The sequence below is a fragment of the Orycteropus afer genome, unplaced genomic scaffold (genome assembly GCF_000298275.1).
Source record: "Orycteropus afer afer isolate SDZICR_OR568_19922 unplaced genomic scaffold, OryAfe1.0 scaffold01282, whole genome shotgun sequence".
NCBI lineage: Eukaryota > Metazoa > Chordata > Mammalia > Tubulidentata > Orycteropodidae > Orycteropus > Orycteropus afer.
The window spans coordinates 93,914-111,707 of record NW_006922869.1 but is presented as its reverse complement, the minus strand read 5'-3'; the positions used below and the strand labels follow the sequence as shown (position 1 = coordinate 111,707).

The 17,794-nt window shown below is 41.4% G+C and overlaps 1 pseudogene; it reads right to left on the bottom strand.

The window, feature by feature from the left end:
• Positions 1-1,284: 1,284 nt before the first annotated feature.
• LOC103213098 lies at positions 1,285-2,378 on the bottom strand (annotated as a pseudogene).
• Positions 2,379-17,794: the final 15,416 nt, after the last annotated feature.

Here is a 17,794-nt window from a genome sequence, read left to right as displayed (position 1 = left end):
CGGCCGCTTAGAAGGCAGTCATGTGATCCATCATGGGAACCACCACTCACAACTGGAGTCCAGCCAAGTTGACACATCTTCAACTATCACAGTAACCCTATGAGATTCATATTACTATTAGCTCCATTTTTTTCCAGACAAAAACCTATCACTAAGGAGATTAAGAAACATATCCCAAGTGTAGGAAGTAGCCATCAGTATGGAAATCAGGTGGAGCTCCAGGCAGATGTGTCTTGGCAAAGCTTAACCAGCCATTCTCATGTGTGCCAGAGAGAACTACTGTGTAATGTTCCTGCCAGGTGCACTCCACATGGTTGGAGATGACTGATCAGTGGTGCACTTTATAAGATCATCATTTTAAGACTTTTTCCTTCTGGTCTCCCTGAGTGAAGACTGCTCAGAAGTTTGATGGTGTTGTCAGGTGCTAGTGAGTCAGTTCCAAGTCTTTTTTTTTTTTTTTTTTTCACCATATTAAAGTGTTTATTTAAATTGGCAGTTTCTTACTGCATAAAGATGATTTAATGTACCAACTATTTTGTCCATAAGTAAATACTACATATATAGATTTCTATAAAATTTCCCCCCTTTTTTTTTTCCTCTTTTCCCATGATTATGGGGTTTATTAGGGAAGTAACAGGCTACAATTCAGGTTCAGGAATGTGTTCAGGATACAATTCTTCGATTAGGACAGTCTCCCCTCTGCTGTGTCTTCAGATACTCCTCTCTGGCCCATAGCCTCTCGTCCTGGCCTCTGCCTCTGTGGGCCAAGTAAGCCTGGTGCTCTGTCTTCTTCCTCTTGGTTCCACTGTCACTGTCTCTCTGCCAGGGTGTCTCTCAGCCAAGGGGGTCCAGCACAGGGATCTCGGGTCCAAGGACCCACTCCACTTCACCTCTTGAGGCAGTGAGATTCTGTAGCTCTTCATGAATTAAAATGGAAGTCTCCTTGAATTTCAGTTCCAACTCTTAATGACTCTATGTACAGCAGAACGAAACACTGCCCAGTCCAGTTCCCTCCATAACTCAAATTAGGATTTTTAATGGATTCTTGCTTTTCACACTTTGATTCTCTTCTGTGCTAAAGCCAGGATGTCCTTTTTGACTTCCTATTTGTAGTTAGCCTGATTAAATATCCTTCTGGCTTTAGTGCTGCTAATCTCTGTTTTGAAGATAGTCATCTTAACAACTTCTGATAAAAAGAAAAAAAACAAACCTGATTTTAATTTTCTACTGGTTTTTACCAAAGTTTTAAGCTTTAGTCTATGAGACAGGGTCACAACTTCTTTCTCAAGTTACTAACATCCAGGTTATCTCAAAGCTGCAGAGAAAAGTATAAAATATCAGACTGCTATATTTCTTATGTCTTAGCTCTGCAGTGTTTTTCTGCAGAGGAACCAGGATAACCCCAGCATTTCTGTCTTCACTCTCTGAACTGTACAAATTATGCTTTTTGATATATTTTTGCACAAGATCTGGCACCGAAGAGTGGATGCTCTGGCCCCTTCAGAGGGCTCGTGGGATCTCTGTGGACAAGATGCCATTGGTGATTGGTTTGTTCATCAAGTGAATTTGCTCTGGTGTTTCCATGTTGTTATTGTTGTTATGTGCCATCGAGTCAGACCCGACTCATAGCGACCCCTCCTTGCGTTTCCGAGGCAGTATCACTACAGAAGTAGATTGCCCAACCTTCCTTCCGGGCTGGGTTTGAACCACCAGCCCTCTGGTTAGCAGTCAAATGTCTTAGGCACTACGCTATGGGAGCTCCCTGGTGTTTCCATAGGACATCCAATTTGTAGATGAATTTCTAAGCATCATTTCCAACTCAAATAATACAGATGAACCCATAGCCTCCCAAGATTTGGGTGATATCCTCACTCTTCCACAAATTGGGAATACCAAAGGACACCAATAAGTCTGCCTCACACAGCAACTTCACCTCTGGCATACCTTTTGTTTTTGGCTCTAGGGATTCCTTCGGACTAAACTCTTGTCTTTGTTCAATTAATTTCCTCTTTCATCCAGGGTTTTCCAGAGTAGGTAAGTCCTGCTGGTTACCACAGTTACTAGCCTCCAGTTTCTCTTGATGGTGTATTAGCACTTCATCAGTTTCTATGCACTCATTCTGAAAACCTTCCTCACTGGTCAACTTCCACTCATGTTGGATTCTTGGTCATGAGCTCTGCCATGATAACATGGTGATGGGCAAGGATGAGTCCTTTCTTCTTATACCCATCACCAATGGGAGAAATGATGCCTTTGAAAACTCTTTATTTTCCTGTTCCACTCATATAGTTCTTGGCCATCTCAAACCAGCTGAGGTGCATGTTTCTGGTGGGATTAAAGGAACCACAAGCAATGCAAACCACCTGTCTTCCCTGCATTTTCCACGATAAGAATTTGAAGTTGCTGATCTAAATGGAAAAATCTGACATCTCCTTTGTTGTTCATACAAATGAAATTCTTTGAGTCCCAAGCATTTTGTAAGGTAGGCTACTGGACCCATTGCAACTACTGTCAACTGTCTTCTCTGAGGTCGGCTACAAAAATGGTTTCATATCCAAATTATAATTCATACCCCCATCGCCAACCAGAGGGATTCCCACCTGGTTGCTTTTGCTTCTTTTAATGCAGGTCTTAGAAAATGCAGAATTACATAAGTGGCTCACATTATTGTTCTATTGGACAGTACTGCTACAAAAATTAAATAAAGGAATTAGTTTATTTACCCATATTCATGACAAGGCTAAAATCAAATATAGTCAGTTTAGCTCTGGCCTCCGTACCTCATGATCCTCTTACTGCACAGCCCTGGAGAACAGCTGATCTTTCCTCAGTTACCCTTTTCCCCTATTGATAAGGTTGTTGCTGTTGTTGTTGTTGTTGTTATGTGCCATTGAGTCGGATCCAACTTATAGCGACCTCTCCTTGTGTTTCCAAGGCGGTATCACTACAGAAGTAGATCGCCCAACCTTCCTTCCAAGGAGTGGCTACTGGATTTGAACTGCCAACCTTCTGGTTAGCAGCCAAATGCCTTAGGCACTACACCACCAGAGCTCCCTTTGCTTAACAGTCAAGTGCATTAACCATTTGTACCACCTAAGGCCTGAAGGAAGTGGTCTCAGTATGTAATTCAAACCAGTCCCTCTCCCCTAAAGTTAATTAGGGGAGTTTGGGTAGGTCTTTCTGCCTTAGCCAGACTCCACCAAGGATCATCTCATTAGCATAGCCAAGGACAAAGACCAAATTCTTTGGTAAAGGTAACCTCACATTTCTTATTTCATTTCTCTTTCTTTCTACCCCAGCCCACTGTTGGACCAAACACACACCAAACAAGGATATGAAGAAACGCCGTAGGTGTATATTCTACTTCTTCCAAGGAGAAGAATTATCCCATAAAAGTCATTTGCTCATTGTCATTCTTAAAATCTAAAATGAGCTCCACATTCACATTTTAATCCCAGAATTATGACTCATTCCCAACCCAGGACATCCAGATTTTCCTTCCATTTCCTTGTGATCACGATTTTTCATAGCAAGATGTAAATATAGTTTTCATGACTGACGAATAAAATTTTTTTTTATTTTATTTTATGTCTGGTAAATGCACAGCTAAGAAATTCACTAAGAAACAAAACAGACTTTGAAATTAGAGAAAAGACCTTTCCAGAGAAAGAGTTTTCAAACCTAAGTAAATATTAAGGTATGATCAAATGAATGTGGGTGTATATATATTTATAGGGAGCTCTGGTAGCATAGTGGCTAAGGCACTTGACTGATAACCACAAGGCTGGTGGTTCAAATCCACCAGCCACTCCTTGGAAAGAAGATGGGGCAATCTACTTCTGTAGTGATACTGCCTCAGAAACCCAAGGAGGGGTCGCTATGAGTCGGGTCTGACTTGACGGCACATAACAACAACAAATATATTTATAGATTTGTATTTACTATGTATACACCAGAAACCAAAAACCAAACCCACTGCCATCAAGTCAATTCCAACTGATAGCAACCCCCGTTGGGTTTCCAAGGTGGTAAAATCTTTACGGAAGTAGACTGCCCCGTCTTCCTTCCATGGAGTGGCTGGTGGGTTTGAACTACCAACCTTCTGGTTAGCAGTCAAATACTTTAGGCACTGCAACACCAGAGCACACAAATTTTACACAAACACTAGAAAGACCTGAGTACAAGGACTCCTCTCTTCCTGGCCCCTGAACAATTTCTTTAGAAGTCAACTTTTCTCACGCTCCCAAGTACCAGATGTTGTGGGCCATCTACCTCTCCACATCATGTAGGAAATAAAAGAGAGACATAGAAATATGGAGTGTAGGGTAAGGGTTCTCAGAGAATGTTACCACCAATGCTGCATTTATTTAAGCCTTAGGCCTAGGTCCCTGATTCAGTGACTTTAAATCAGTTTAAAATCAGAACCAGAACCTACTCTCAATCTTTGAGCTCAGGTTGTTGTTGTTGTGTTGTTACGTGCCATCGAGTCGGACCCAACTCATAGCGACCCCTCCTTGGGTTTCCGAGGCAGTATCACTACGAAGTAGATTGCCCAACCTTCCTTCCAAAGAGTGGCTGGTAAGTTTGAACTGCCAGCCTTCTGGTTAGCAGTCAAGTGCCTTGGGCACTACACTACCAGAGCTCCTTTGAGCTCAGGAAAAGAGAAAATAATAGTGAAAGCACAGATAATCCCTTCACCCCATTTGAGCCTTTCCTTTAACCACCTTCCTGCTGGCAAACCTTTACAGAGCTACTAACAAGGAGAGGAATTAACCAATTTGGGGTTTAGTTCCTCTTCCCTTCCCTGCTCTGCTGGAGGTGCTAATAGGCAGTAAAATACATAAAAGGTGCATATCAGAATGGTGGGAGACAAACGGGCTAGATAATCCATAAACTGAATAATGAGCCCTTTAATAACCAGCAGCTAACTGCAACTCTCTGTAATGGGATCCTGCTAACACTTGTAAATCTACTCTCCAATTACAAAAATGCCTTCCTACACCTTTCCCTTAAAATCAGGAAACGGAAAAAAAAGCTCCTTCCACTCTCAGCCTTCAGGCATAAGTGTATGCTAAATTCTCACAAACAGAAAGAAATTTTCCTCTTGGGAAGGAGATATCATAATTTCTCTTAGTAATCTACTGGAAACTTTAATACACTTCTGCTTCTACTAGATCTAAATCCCTTCTTTCTCCCACTGGTCTCCAAGATAGTTTCTCTCGGTTCAAGCTGTTATCATTATTAATAATGCTAATAATAGTTTTGCCATTTCTACCTCATATGTGTAACAGTACATTCTGGTTTGCAAAATATATTCATAAGCACCATCTCTTGTGGTTTCCAACACTACCTCAGGGATAGATCCTGGCTGGAGAGCCTGAAGCTTATACAATTAATGGGCCTCATTAAGGCAATGAATATAAAATTACAAGTACAAACTTGTTAGGCCCTCCTCCCAGAACCTTGGAGGGTTCTTGAGCTTAGCCTCAGGGTAAACACAACTCAGTACCATCTCTCTACCCGCTCCCACTCCCCCCTTCTTCATTTCCACCCACAAAATGTCCTGTGGGACTGCTATTTTCAGCCTCACCAAACAGAAAACTCTGGGACAAAGGGGCTGGGGAGTAAGAAAGCAGGTTATATGCTTGCCTGGGATCAAAGGGTGATTCAGTTGCAAAGGCAAAATTAGAACCTTTTATCTTTGCAGCCCCTCTAGGTCATGGAGCATTTCCTCTGTCAAAAAGGAAGCTCTGAGAAAGGAACAAATAAAACTAACACAGCTAAAAGTGGTCTCACCAGGAGGGTGTTAGGAAGACTGAACATTGCCAGAGGTAGAAGATGGTGAAATAAATTCAAAGCCCCTCCAACCTTCTGCTTAATTGGTGTTGAAGGTAAAAGACACACTACACTACCACTCCAAGCAAGGGTGAACCTAATGTCCACCACTTACTAGCCATAGGACCTGGGACAAGTCACTTGAGCTTCTCTGAATGTCAGTATCTGATTTGTAATAAAAGTTTACATGTGATGAAGTAATAAAAAGCACTTAGTGCTAGATACAGCATAAGCACTCAAGGTATTCAGTAAGAGGCAACTATTACTCTTTCTGTTATCAACTCATCCAAAGTGTGTTGTTTTTACACAAGCAACCCATTCCTCAAAGTGGGCAACTGCATATAGCAAAAGCATCTGCTCACTCACCATAAAACTGAAAATTAGAACGGGTAGATTAGGACGGGCAGATGCTAAGACTCCTCCATCTCCTGGATAGCAGTAAGAAATGTCATAGCAGATTTCTTAGACAAACAACTACCTTGCCTTGTCTACCGCTAGAGTTATTTTAGAGCTTCAGGTTAATAATCTGTGTGCCTGTGAAGTCTCTCTGGCTTTCCAGTCTCAGTGAATCCAGACTATTTTCAAATGCTTTAAAACCACATAGATTGAAAACCACACAATTACTTGGTTGTGGACTTTGTTTTGGTTTGATTTTTCACTTTTTGCTTTTTTTTTGTTTGTTTGTTTCCATTAACCCGGAGAACAAAAATGATTATGACAAAAGATAAACTACTCCTATAAGAAGGGTCGCTAGGAGTTGAATCGACTCAATGGTTTGAGTTTGGTTTTCCTTTTTTATATACTTCCAATCTCTTCCTTCCTGTCCTGTTCTCTCTTCCTCCTCCCTCCAGATTTCAAAATAACTCCAGATTTTATGAGGAGTAATAACAGACTCCAAAAAACAAACTGAGGAGGAAATGAAGGCACACACTAATTGATAAATTCCAATCTGTGCTTGCTATGCATTAAAGTGAAAAATCCATGCTGTCTCTATGAAGAATTCAGCTATTTACAAAGGACACATTAGACCAATGTCTGTAATTGCCATATCAAAAAGAATTCATTATATCATTTCTGTGATCCACAAACATTTAGGGAGCATTTCTTAGGGCTGGGATAGTCCTTAGGAAAGCCAAGCTGAATAAGCCAGGCCTTTTCTACCCACAAGACTCAGTTGGGTAACAATTTCCACCCAACACATACATATACCCCATGCCATTTTTTTAAACTGCTTTTCATAATTTTAATTACTAGTTTAATTATCTGTCTTCCCAATGAGTCCATATGCTTATTTTGGACAAGAACAGTATCTGTTTATAGATGACCAATACACATTGGCTGATTGACCTGCCAAAGTCCCCCAGGCCTCTAAGTTCACAGTCAAACAAGAGAATTGGGCATATAAACAAACAGCTACTTGATAGGATAGGGTAATACCTGCTCCTACAGAAACAAGAACTAAGACCATGGAAGCATAGAGGAAGTTTGCTGAAGCACAGGAAGGCATCTCTGAAGATGTAACACTGAAAGATTGATAGAGTTGAAAGATTAATAGAATTCTTGTTAGTGGAGGAAAAGAGATAGAAAGGGAATTTCCGGCACAGAAAATACGTACAACAACTAATACCAAATAATTATTTGAAAAAAAAAAAAAAAAAACCCACAGGCATCAAGTAGATTCCAACTCATAGAAACCCTATAGGATAGAGCAGAACTGCCTTTAGGGTTTCCAAGGCTATAATTCTTGACAGATACAGACTGCCACATCTTTCTCCCATGGATCAACTGGTAGGTTAGAACCAAAGACCTTTTGGTTAGCAGATGAACCACTGCACCACCAGAGCTTATTTTAATAATTATTAAGGAGTTACTTATGAGTCAGAATCGACTTAATAACAGTGGGTTTCATTTTGGGGGGAGGGGGATTCTAAGCACTCATTCCACATAACCTTAAGTGGTGGTGGTGGTGTTGCTCTTATGTGCCATAGAGTCAGACCCAACTCATAGCGACCCCTCTTTGGGTTTCTGAGACAGTATCACTATGGAAGTAGACTGCCCAACCTTCCTTCAAGGAGGGGCTGGTGGGTTTGAACCTCTAGCCTTCTGGTTAGCAGTCAAGTACCTTACGCACTACGCTACCAGAGCTCTCATCTTAAGAAGTAGGCATTATTTACTCCCATTTCACAGATAAGGAATCTGAGGCTTAGTGATCTGTGAAAAACAGGTCTGACAGAAGAGCCCAGGCTCTTAATTCCAACGTCAAGCAAGGAGGTGATACATTTTGAGACTTGTGATACAGTTAGATAAATGTCTCAACCATAGATGGGGCTAGTAGGTGGCTAGATCAGATTATGTGGGCAGGGGTCAGATTCTGAAGGAACTTGAATGCCAAGCTAAGATGATGAGTTTATTTCACAAGAGTTGGAAAGCCAAGAGAGGCATTTAAGCCGGAAAATGGTATGATCAGTACAGCATTTTAGCACAATTCTGGGAGTTGATGTGGAAGATACACAAGATTATGAGGAACCTGAAGGAAAGGAGATTATTTCAAAAAATGAACAAAATAAGAGACTGCGCAAAGAGGTAAGGATGGAGAGTAATGAGCAGATTTAAGAAGTTTTCATGAGATAGAGTTGATACAGTGTGGAAAAGATTAGATCTGGAGCAGAAAAGAAAAGAGTAAACAAGAAGGCACCAAGGTCATAACTTAGTATCAATCAACTTCCTGCCAATCAAGATAAATATTATAAGGACAACATGACTAGGAAAAAAATAGTAATTTAGTCATGCATCTATTTTGTCCAAGTACTTCCTGTCTATAAACCTCATGAACCAGGCAAAACCACGATCTTCTCTATGGCAGAAATGACTCACAAATGTCTTGTGTCCACCTGTCCACTCAGTGTCCACTTCCGTGCTGGTTACACAGAAAACTTAATTCACTTCACCAAAGATTTGTTAAACATAAAAAGTGTACAAGACACTGAGCTAAAATAATATCTGTTGACCAAAGAAATAAATCATAAAAGAACATCTGAACAGGTTTTATTACATAAAATGTTAAAGTATATATAATTTACAAAAGAAGACAAACGGATAATGGACATTTAAGAGTTTATTTTCACTAATAATCAAGTAAGTGAACATTAAAGGAGACATGTTTCATGTCTATCAAATTTCAAAGAATTTAAAATACCCCAGAATCCTCTGCGCTCTCTCTCTCTTTGCTGGGGCAGCTGAACGCAGAGGATCCAGAGGAGGGCTCAGAGGCCCTATGATACTTCAGAGCCACTAGATGGAGAGAGACTGGTTCCTTGCATTGATTATTCACAATGGCAGAGCTACCCATGAGAGATGCCTGACCGGGAACACAGTGAGAAATGAATCTAGCAAAATTTGGGGTTGTTTTTCACTGTAATGTAATGAACCTATCCTGATGAATACAGATATTCTCACTTAATTCCTAGAATAATCCACTGTGGAATGCATGAGCATCCCCATTTTGCAATCTGAGGCAGTGACGTTCACAAACTTGCTTAAAAACCACTGCCATCTAGTCAATCCTGACTCATAGCAACCCCCATTGGGTTTCCAAGGCTGTAAATCTTTTTCGAAGTAGATTGCCTCATCTTTCTCCCTCAGAGCAGCTGGTGGGTTTAAACCACCGACCTTCTGGTTAGCAGCCAAATAAATGCCTTACTCACTATGCCACCAGAGCATCTTAGAAACCTGCTTAGGGTTACACAATTAGTAAATGGTGGAGCCAGAATTAAAACCCACATATTTCTTGGCTTCAAAGCCCACGCAATGTGAGGTATGTATGTATCCCACAATATAATGACCATTGGGATGATAATCATTTAAGTGCTCTGTTGTGGAGCCCTCGTAGCACAATGGTTAAGCGCTTTGCTGCTAACCAAAAGGTCGGCAATTCAAACTCAACAACCATTCTGCAGAAGAAAGTTGAGGCAATCTGCTTCCATAAAGATTTACACAGCCTAGGAAACTCTTTGGGGGCAGTTCTACTCTGTTTTATAGGGTCTCTATGAATAAGAATGGCCTTGATGGCAATAATTTTCGTTTTGGTTATGAAAGCCACCCAGGGGTAGAATGGGCCCTCGTCCATGCACAGTGCCTTGAGGGGATAGTTGCACATGCCCCAAAAGACTTTCATTAGCTGCTATGACATGGGCTTCTCCTACTAGGTAGTCAAAGATTTCCACTATTAGAGTCACTATTGTGCAGACAATAATGATACTTTCATCAGCACTTCTAAACCTCAGTTTCCTCATATGTAAAAATCTACCTCAACGGTCTGTTGTGAAGATAAAAGTGTTTACCCCCAGAATGAAATTGCCACTGCCTTAATGTTATGTTTCTAAAACACAAGCCTACCACAGTAACTCCTATTCAGCCTTCAAAACCCAACTCCAATACCATCCCTGAGAAGCCTGACTTCTTAATATGAAGGTTCACCGCTCTCCCCTTCTGTGCTTCTATCACACCTCCCAAAGACTTACGTCACTTTATTCTTCATATATTAATGCAAACATTCATTTACTTTTCTATCTCCCTTACCATACTGTAAACCACTTGAGAATGGGGTCAATGGTTTATACATCTTGTGACACCAATACCAAGTCCAGAGTCTCATTTAAAAAAAAAAAAAAAGCCCATCATTTTACCCTCACTACAAGCCTATGAGGTAATTTTATTATAGTCATCTACATTCTACAGTTTAGGAAAATAGAGGTTTCAAGCTGCAGTGACCGTCTGAGAGCACATGTAAGAGGTTAGGCTTGTGCTGAGCCCACGGTTCCAGGCTTCGAAACCTGTGCTCTCCACTCCACCCCATGTGGCCTCTCACAGACAACAAGGCGAAACGGTCCATCATAGATTCAGAACATCACTGTGAAAAAGTGCTTTGTTTCTCAAAGGTGGTTAAAAACTCTGGATGGTATTAAGACATCTCAGAAAGTTGTCACCTGGAAAAGAAAAAGAAATAGCTTTAAAGTATAAGGAAGCTTGAGAGACCTAGGTCTGAATCCAGGCTCACTCTCACCTTAACTCTGTAGCCTTGAGCAAATCTCTTAACTTCAGGAGCCTCAGAAGCCTCAGTTGCCTTATGGGATTTGAAATAAGGACACTTACCTTGCAAGGTTTTATAAAAGAATATAACACGTAATATATGAACAAATTGAGAATACAGCAAGAAATAATTAAACAGTAGTTCTTATGACTATAGATTAGAAAAAGAAATGACACATATCAAGTGTTTCTGCTACAAAGTTTTTCACATACTCTATTTTATTGAATCTTCTCAACAACAACCCTGTGGAAGTAGATGGAATTACTTTTATTTTATAGTGAGAAAACTGAAACTTACAGACACTTAAAAAACTTGTCCAAGGTCACACAAGTAGCCATTGGTAGAGCCAGCAATCAAGTTGAGGGTTTTGAGTCCAAAGCCTTTGCTCTCTGCAGTATATATGTCCACATCTCAGATTAGTTATGGTGGAGAACAGATAAGGAAGATTCAGATACATCCCAAGGGCTGAGGTCAGTGTTAGGCACGGGAGAGAAGAATTGAATCAAGCTCATGTGTAACTTGGGATGTATATTTAAGACATTCGAAACACGTGCAGGATGAGGCAAGGGAGAAACCAAAAGAGAAGATGGCCAACCATAAATGTCATGTTCTTCGATTTCTTTCAGCTCATAATAGTAGAAATGACTTATATTTATATCTCAGTACTTATGTTAAGAGTCTCCAGGTAAAAACCCTACACTGCAGTATCAACATATTATTTCCTCTTGGGAGCTCTGGTGGTGTAGTACCTAAAGCATTTGACTGCTAACCAGAAGGCTGACAGTTCAAACCCACCAGCCACTCCTCGGAAGGAAGGTTGGGCAATCTACTTCCGTAGTGATACCGCCGCGGAAACCCAAGGAGGGGTCGCTATGAGTCGAATTGACTGGACAGCAGTGAGTTTGGTTTAGTTTTTTATTTCTTTTTGATTTTGCTACTGTTTATGTTCCAGAAAAAATGTCTGAAACCAAACAGAGGAAGTGCAGAAAAGTCACAGGAAATGTTTATACTCAAAGCAATGGAAACAAATCCCATTAGGTTAGTCTCTCATTAGCTCCATTAACACCAAGGCATGTTGAGAGATAATTCAGGTAACTAATCCAGGGCAAAACCAAAAGCAAACTAACAAAAAAAAAAAAAAGACCCAGTGCCATCCACTGGATCAGAACTCATATGAGTATAGGATTGGGGGGAAAAAAAAAAAACTGTCATGGAGTCCATTACGACTCAAAGCAACCCTCACTGGGTTTCCCAAGAGTATAGGACTAGGTGGCTTCAAATTGCCCTACTGAGGAACAAGTGCCATTTCAAGATAAGACAACCAAAAAGAAAAAAAAATGTATGTTTTCTCACAGAACCTTCTCCACGAATAGAATGTTGTTGATGTTATGTGTCATGGAGTCAGACCCGACTCATAGCGACCCCTCCTTGGGTTTCTGAGGCGGTATCACTATGTAAGTAGATTGCCCAATTTTCTTTCCGAGGAGTGGCTGCTGGGTTTGAACCGTCAGCCTTCTGGTTAGCAGTCAAATGCCCTAGGCACTACGCTACCAGAGCCTTTGCATTCTGCAGTCAAGGCCCAGGAAATCTTCAAGCTGTGAATGTTTTTGATTCTTACAGTCAGGTTAGACACGTGTACAAACAAACACGCAGAAAAACAACAAACAAAAACTCTCTGCGTGGGATGGAAAAGTTCTTCTCAAGGGAGGTACTCACACCAAATGCTCCCCCACCTGAGGCCACAAGGCTGTGAGCCCAGAAAGATGTTCAGTCAAGGCTAAATAACCCGGACTTGGTGAAAGAAAACGCAACAAAAACGGGAGAGGAGTAGTCTCATATAGGGAGTAAAATCACTGTAGTCAGTTCAAATTGATTAGTATAGGAAGGTCAGAGATTCTCTACGAATAAATACATCCATTCTCTTATGAACTTTTACAAAGTAGAGCTAATAGCACAGAAAACTAGCAGCGATCTAAACTCCGTTCGTAAGGGACTACCTGTAAACTCAGAAGTTTCTGGCTTCCCATTATCAAACGTTCAGTACATTCCCCCCAACTCCTCCACGCCCCATTCCAAGCGCTGCGCCCCTCACCACGAACAACCCATGCCCAGCCTCTCCTCCTCTTTCTGTGACCCCAGAAAGGATTCAGGCTCCACAGAGACGAAGGACCTACGCGACCCACGGGAGCACTCCTCCCCTCTCTGCCATCCCCATTATTCGGCACGCAGCCCTGCTCGCTCGAGGAGCCAACAGTCTGCAGCTCCTTCAATGCAGGCGCAAGCAGGCAGGAATGATGAGAAGAGAGCTGTGCCAGCTTCATGTTTCAGAATCTCCCTCCATATGCATTTGCCAAAGGAACAAAAAGAAAAGCAACGCCAGGAAAAGACAACTGAGATGAGGATGCAGTGGGACCGCGCCTGACTCCGAGCCTCTTAACAGCAAGGGGCTCGTCAACCACGCATCTGAGCCACAGATCCCAGTCGTTACCTTCAGGCTGCAGGCCATGGCGCTCTGCTGGCTCTCCCGCCACCGAGCAGAAGGCGCGCCTGGGTCAGGGGCAGTTCCGGCAGCAGGCTGGAGGCTGGTACCGCTGTAGGACCGCTCCAACCCACATTCCCGCAGATCCAAATAAGGGACCGCGGTGCGAGCTGTGCGGGCACAGACCCCGCCCCCCGCGCCGCGGCCCCGCCCCCGGCCTCGTCCACTGGCCCGCGGCCCGCCCGGCCCGCCTCCCGTCGGGTCACGTGCTGTCCCGGGCGCTCTGGTCGCCGGCCCCCCGAGTGCCTCCTACTTTTTCTTCTTTTCTGTAAGCGTTCTGCCTTTCAACGTATACAAAGTCAGCTCGGCAGCAGATGGAGATTTAGGTCCTGCTAGGGAGAAAAACGGCCTTTTCTTCCCCTTGGTTTCGTCTCCTCTTACAGACCAGAAAAGCCTTCCAGACCTTTCACAGTTTTTAAAAAGTGAATGAATTTGGAATCGGCACTCTACCGGCTTAAGGTACATCAAAGGATTCTTCAAAAGTGGTGCCAAAGTTCTCCTTAGGCAGTTTAAGAGGAGAACATTCCTTCTGCTTAAAAACTCTGTGATGGGTTTATCTAAAATTAATGATTTGCTATTAATAAGGAAGATGGGGCAATCTACTTCCGTAGTGATACTGCCTGGGAAACCCAAGGAGGGGTCGCTATGAGTCGGGTCCGACTCCACGGCACATAACAACAACAACAACAACATTAATAAGGGGGCACAAATATACATCAACGAAAGCCATTTATGGTTTTAACCTTACACTATGTATGCAAATTACATATGTATGTATGTATATACACACACATATATACATATGTTGTTGTTAGGTGCTGTCAAGTCAGCTCCTTCTCACAGCGATCCTATGTATAACAGAAGGAAACACTGCCCCGTCCTGTGCCAGCCTCACAGTCCTTGTTATACCTGACCCCATCAGTACAGCCACTGTGCCAATCCATCTGTTGAGGACAGTCTCTTTTTTCGCCGACCCTCCACTTTACCAAGCATATCCTTCTCCAGGGAATGGTCCCTTCTGAAAACATGACCAAAGTAGGTCAATCAAAATCTGGCCTTTCTGGGATCCAAGAACATTCCAGATGCACTTCTTCCAGAACAGATTTGTTAGTTCTTCAGGTACTCCATGATACCTTCAATATTCTTTGCCAATGCCACAACTCAAAAGCATGAACTCTTCTTCAGTCTTCCTTATTCATTTTCCAGCTTTCACATGCTATGAGGCAATTGAAAACACTTGCCTCAGCTTGGGTTAGGCACACCTTACTCTTCAAAGAGACATCTTTCCTCTTCAGCACTTGAAAGAGGTCTTTTGCAGCAGATTTGCCCAGTGCAATGCCACATCTGATATCTTGACTGCTGCTGCTTCCATTGGTGTTGATTGTAGAACCAAGTAATATGAAATCTTTGACAACTTCAATCTTTTCTGCATTTATCATGATGCTACTTATTGATCCAATTGTGAGGGTTTTTGTTTTCATTATGTTGAGATGTAATCCATATCTCACACTGCAGTCTTTAATCTTAATCAGTAAATTCTTCAGGTCATCTTCACTTTCAACAAGCAAAGTTGTGTCCCCTGCATATTACAGGTTAATGAGTCTTCCTCCAATCTTGATGCCACACTTTTCTTCATATAGTCCAGCTTCTCAGATTATTTGCTCAGCATACAGATTGAATAAGTGTGGTGGAAGGATACAACCCTGACACCCTCCATTCCTGATTTTAAACCATCCAGTATCCCCTTGTACTGTTCAAAGGACAGCCTCCTGGTCTATGTAGAGTTTCCTCATGAGCATAATTAATTGTTCTGGAATTCCCATTCTTCTCAATGTTATCCAAAATTTGTTATGATCCACACAATCAAATGCTTTTGCATAGTCAATAAAACACAAGTAAACATCTTTCTGATATTCTTTGCATTCAGCCAAGATCCATCTGACATCAACAATATCACTCCTTCCACATTCTCTTCTGAACCCAGCTTACATTTCTGGAAGGTCTTTGTCAATATATTGCTGCAACCACTTTTTAATTATCTTTAGTAAGATTTTACTTGTGTGTGATATTAACGATATTGTTTGCTAATTACCACATTCTGTGGGATCACCTTTCTTTGGAATGGGTCCAAATATGAATTTCTTCCAGTCAGTTGGCCAGGTAGCTGTCTTCCAAATTTCTTGGCATACACGAGTGAGTCCCTCCAGCACAGCGTCCGTTTGTTGAAACTTCTTAATGGGTATTCCATCAGTTCTTGGAGTCTTGTTCTTCACCAATTCCTTCAGTGCAACTTTGACTTCTTCAATTCCATTGGTTCTTGACTATACGCCACCTCCTGAAATGGATGAACATGAACCAGTTCTTTTTGGTACACTGATTTTATGTATTCTTTCCATCTTCTTCTGATGTTTCCTACATCATTCAATATTTTGCCTATAAAATCTTTCAATATTGCAACTCAATGCTTAATTTTTTTCTTCACTTCTTTCAGCTTGAGAAATGCCAAGTGTATTCCTCTTCCCTTTTTGTCTCCTAATTCCAGATCTTTGCACATTTCATTATAATAATTGGCTTTGCTTGAGCTGCTCTTTGAAATCTTCTGTTCAGCTCTTTTATCTTGTCATCTCTTCCATTTGCTTTAGCTACTCTCCATTCAACATCAAGTTTCAAAATCTCTTCTGACATCCATTTTGATCTTTTCTCCCTTTCTTGTCTTTTTAATGACCTTTTGCTTTCTTCATGGATGATGTTCTTGATGTCATCCCACAACTCCTCGGGTTTTCAGTTACTGGTGTTCAATAAATCAAATTTATTCTTTAAATGGTCTCTAAATTCAGGAGGGATATAATGAAGGCCTAATTTTGGCTCTTCTGGACTTGGTTTAATAGTCTTCAGCTTCAACTTAAACTGGCATATGTGCAGTTGATGTTCTGTTCCTCAGTCAGCTTCTGGCCTTGTTTTGGCTGAAGATATTGAGCTTCTTCATCACTTCTTTCCACAGATGTAGTTGATATGATTCCTGTGTATTCCATGAAGTATATATATGTATAGCCACTCTTTATGTTGCTGAATAAAGGTACTTGCAATAAATAAGTCATTGGCCTTACAAAATTCTGTCACACAATCTCCAGCATCATTTCTATCACCAAGGCCATATTTTCCAACTACTGATGATTCTTCTTTGTTTCCAACCTTTGCATTCCAATCACCAGTAATAATCAACACATCTTAATTGCATGTTTGGTCAATTTCAGGCAGCAGAAGTTAGTAAAAATATTCAATTTCTTCATCATTGGCTTTGCTGTTTGGTGCATAAATCTGAATAATAGTAGTATTAACTGATCTTCCATGTAGGCGTATGGATATTATCCTATCACTGACAGCATTGTACTTCAGGATAAATCTTGAAACATTCTTTGTGAGAATGAATACCACACATTCCTCTGCAATTTGTCCTTCCCAGCATAGTAGATCATAAAACCAGTCCATTTTAGCTCACTAACACCTAGGATACAGATCTTTATGTGTTCCATTTCATTTTCAACAAATTCCAATTTTCCTAAATTCATACTTCATACATACCTTGTTCCAATTATTAATGGATGTTTGCAACTGTTTCTTCTCATTTTGCGTCATGCTACATCAGCAAATGGAGTTCTCAAAAGCTTTACTCCATCCAAGTTATTAATGTCAATTCTACTCTGAAGAGGCAGCTCTTCCCCAGTCATATTTTGAGTCCCCTCTGACGCTAGAGGCTTAACTTCTGGCACTATATCAGACAATGTTTCAGGGCTATTCATAATGTTTTCCGGTAACACATCAGACAGACTGCTGTTCATAAGGGTGTCACTGGCTAATTCTTTGAGAATTCTATGGTGCCTTCTTTCTACCAAGTCTCTCTTTCTTTCTTAGTCTGGAAGCTCTGTTGAAACCTGTCCACCATGTGTGACCCAGCTGGCATTTGAAATGCTGGCGGCAAGCCTCATGACTCTCAGCAACATGCAAGCTACCACAGTATGACAAACTGACAGGTGCATGGTGGATATGTCCATATATATATAGGCCTCCCATGTTCTCAAAGAATTGGCCAGGGAAAACCTTATGAATAGCAAAGAAACACTGTTTGGTACATTACCACGCACCTTTACTAATAGTCCGTTTAGGCTAAAAGGCTCACAAAATAGGACTGGGAAAGAGCTGCAACAGCTGAGTAAACCCAGCCTTACTCATATGGAAAAGAGAAAGTTTTTGAGACCTTCATTTGCTGATGTGGCACCACTCAAATTGAAGAGAAACAGCCGCAGACATCCATTAATCATCGGAACATGGAA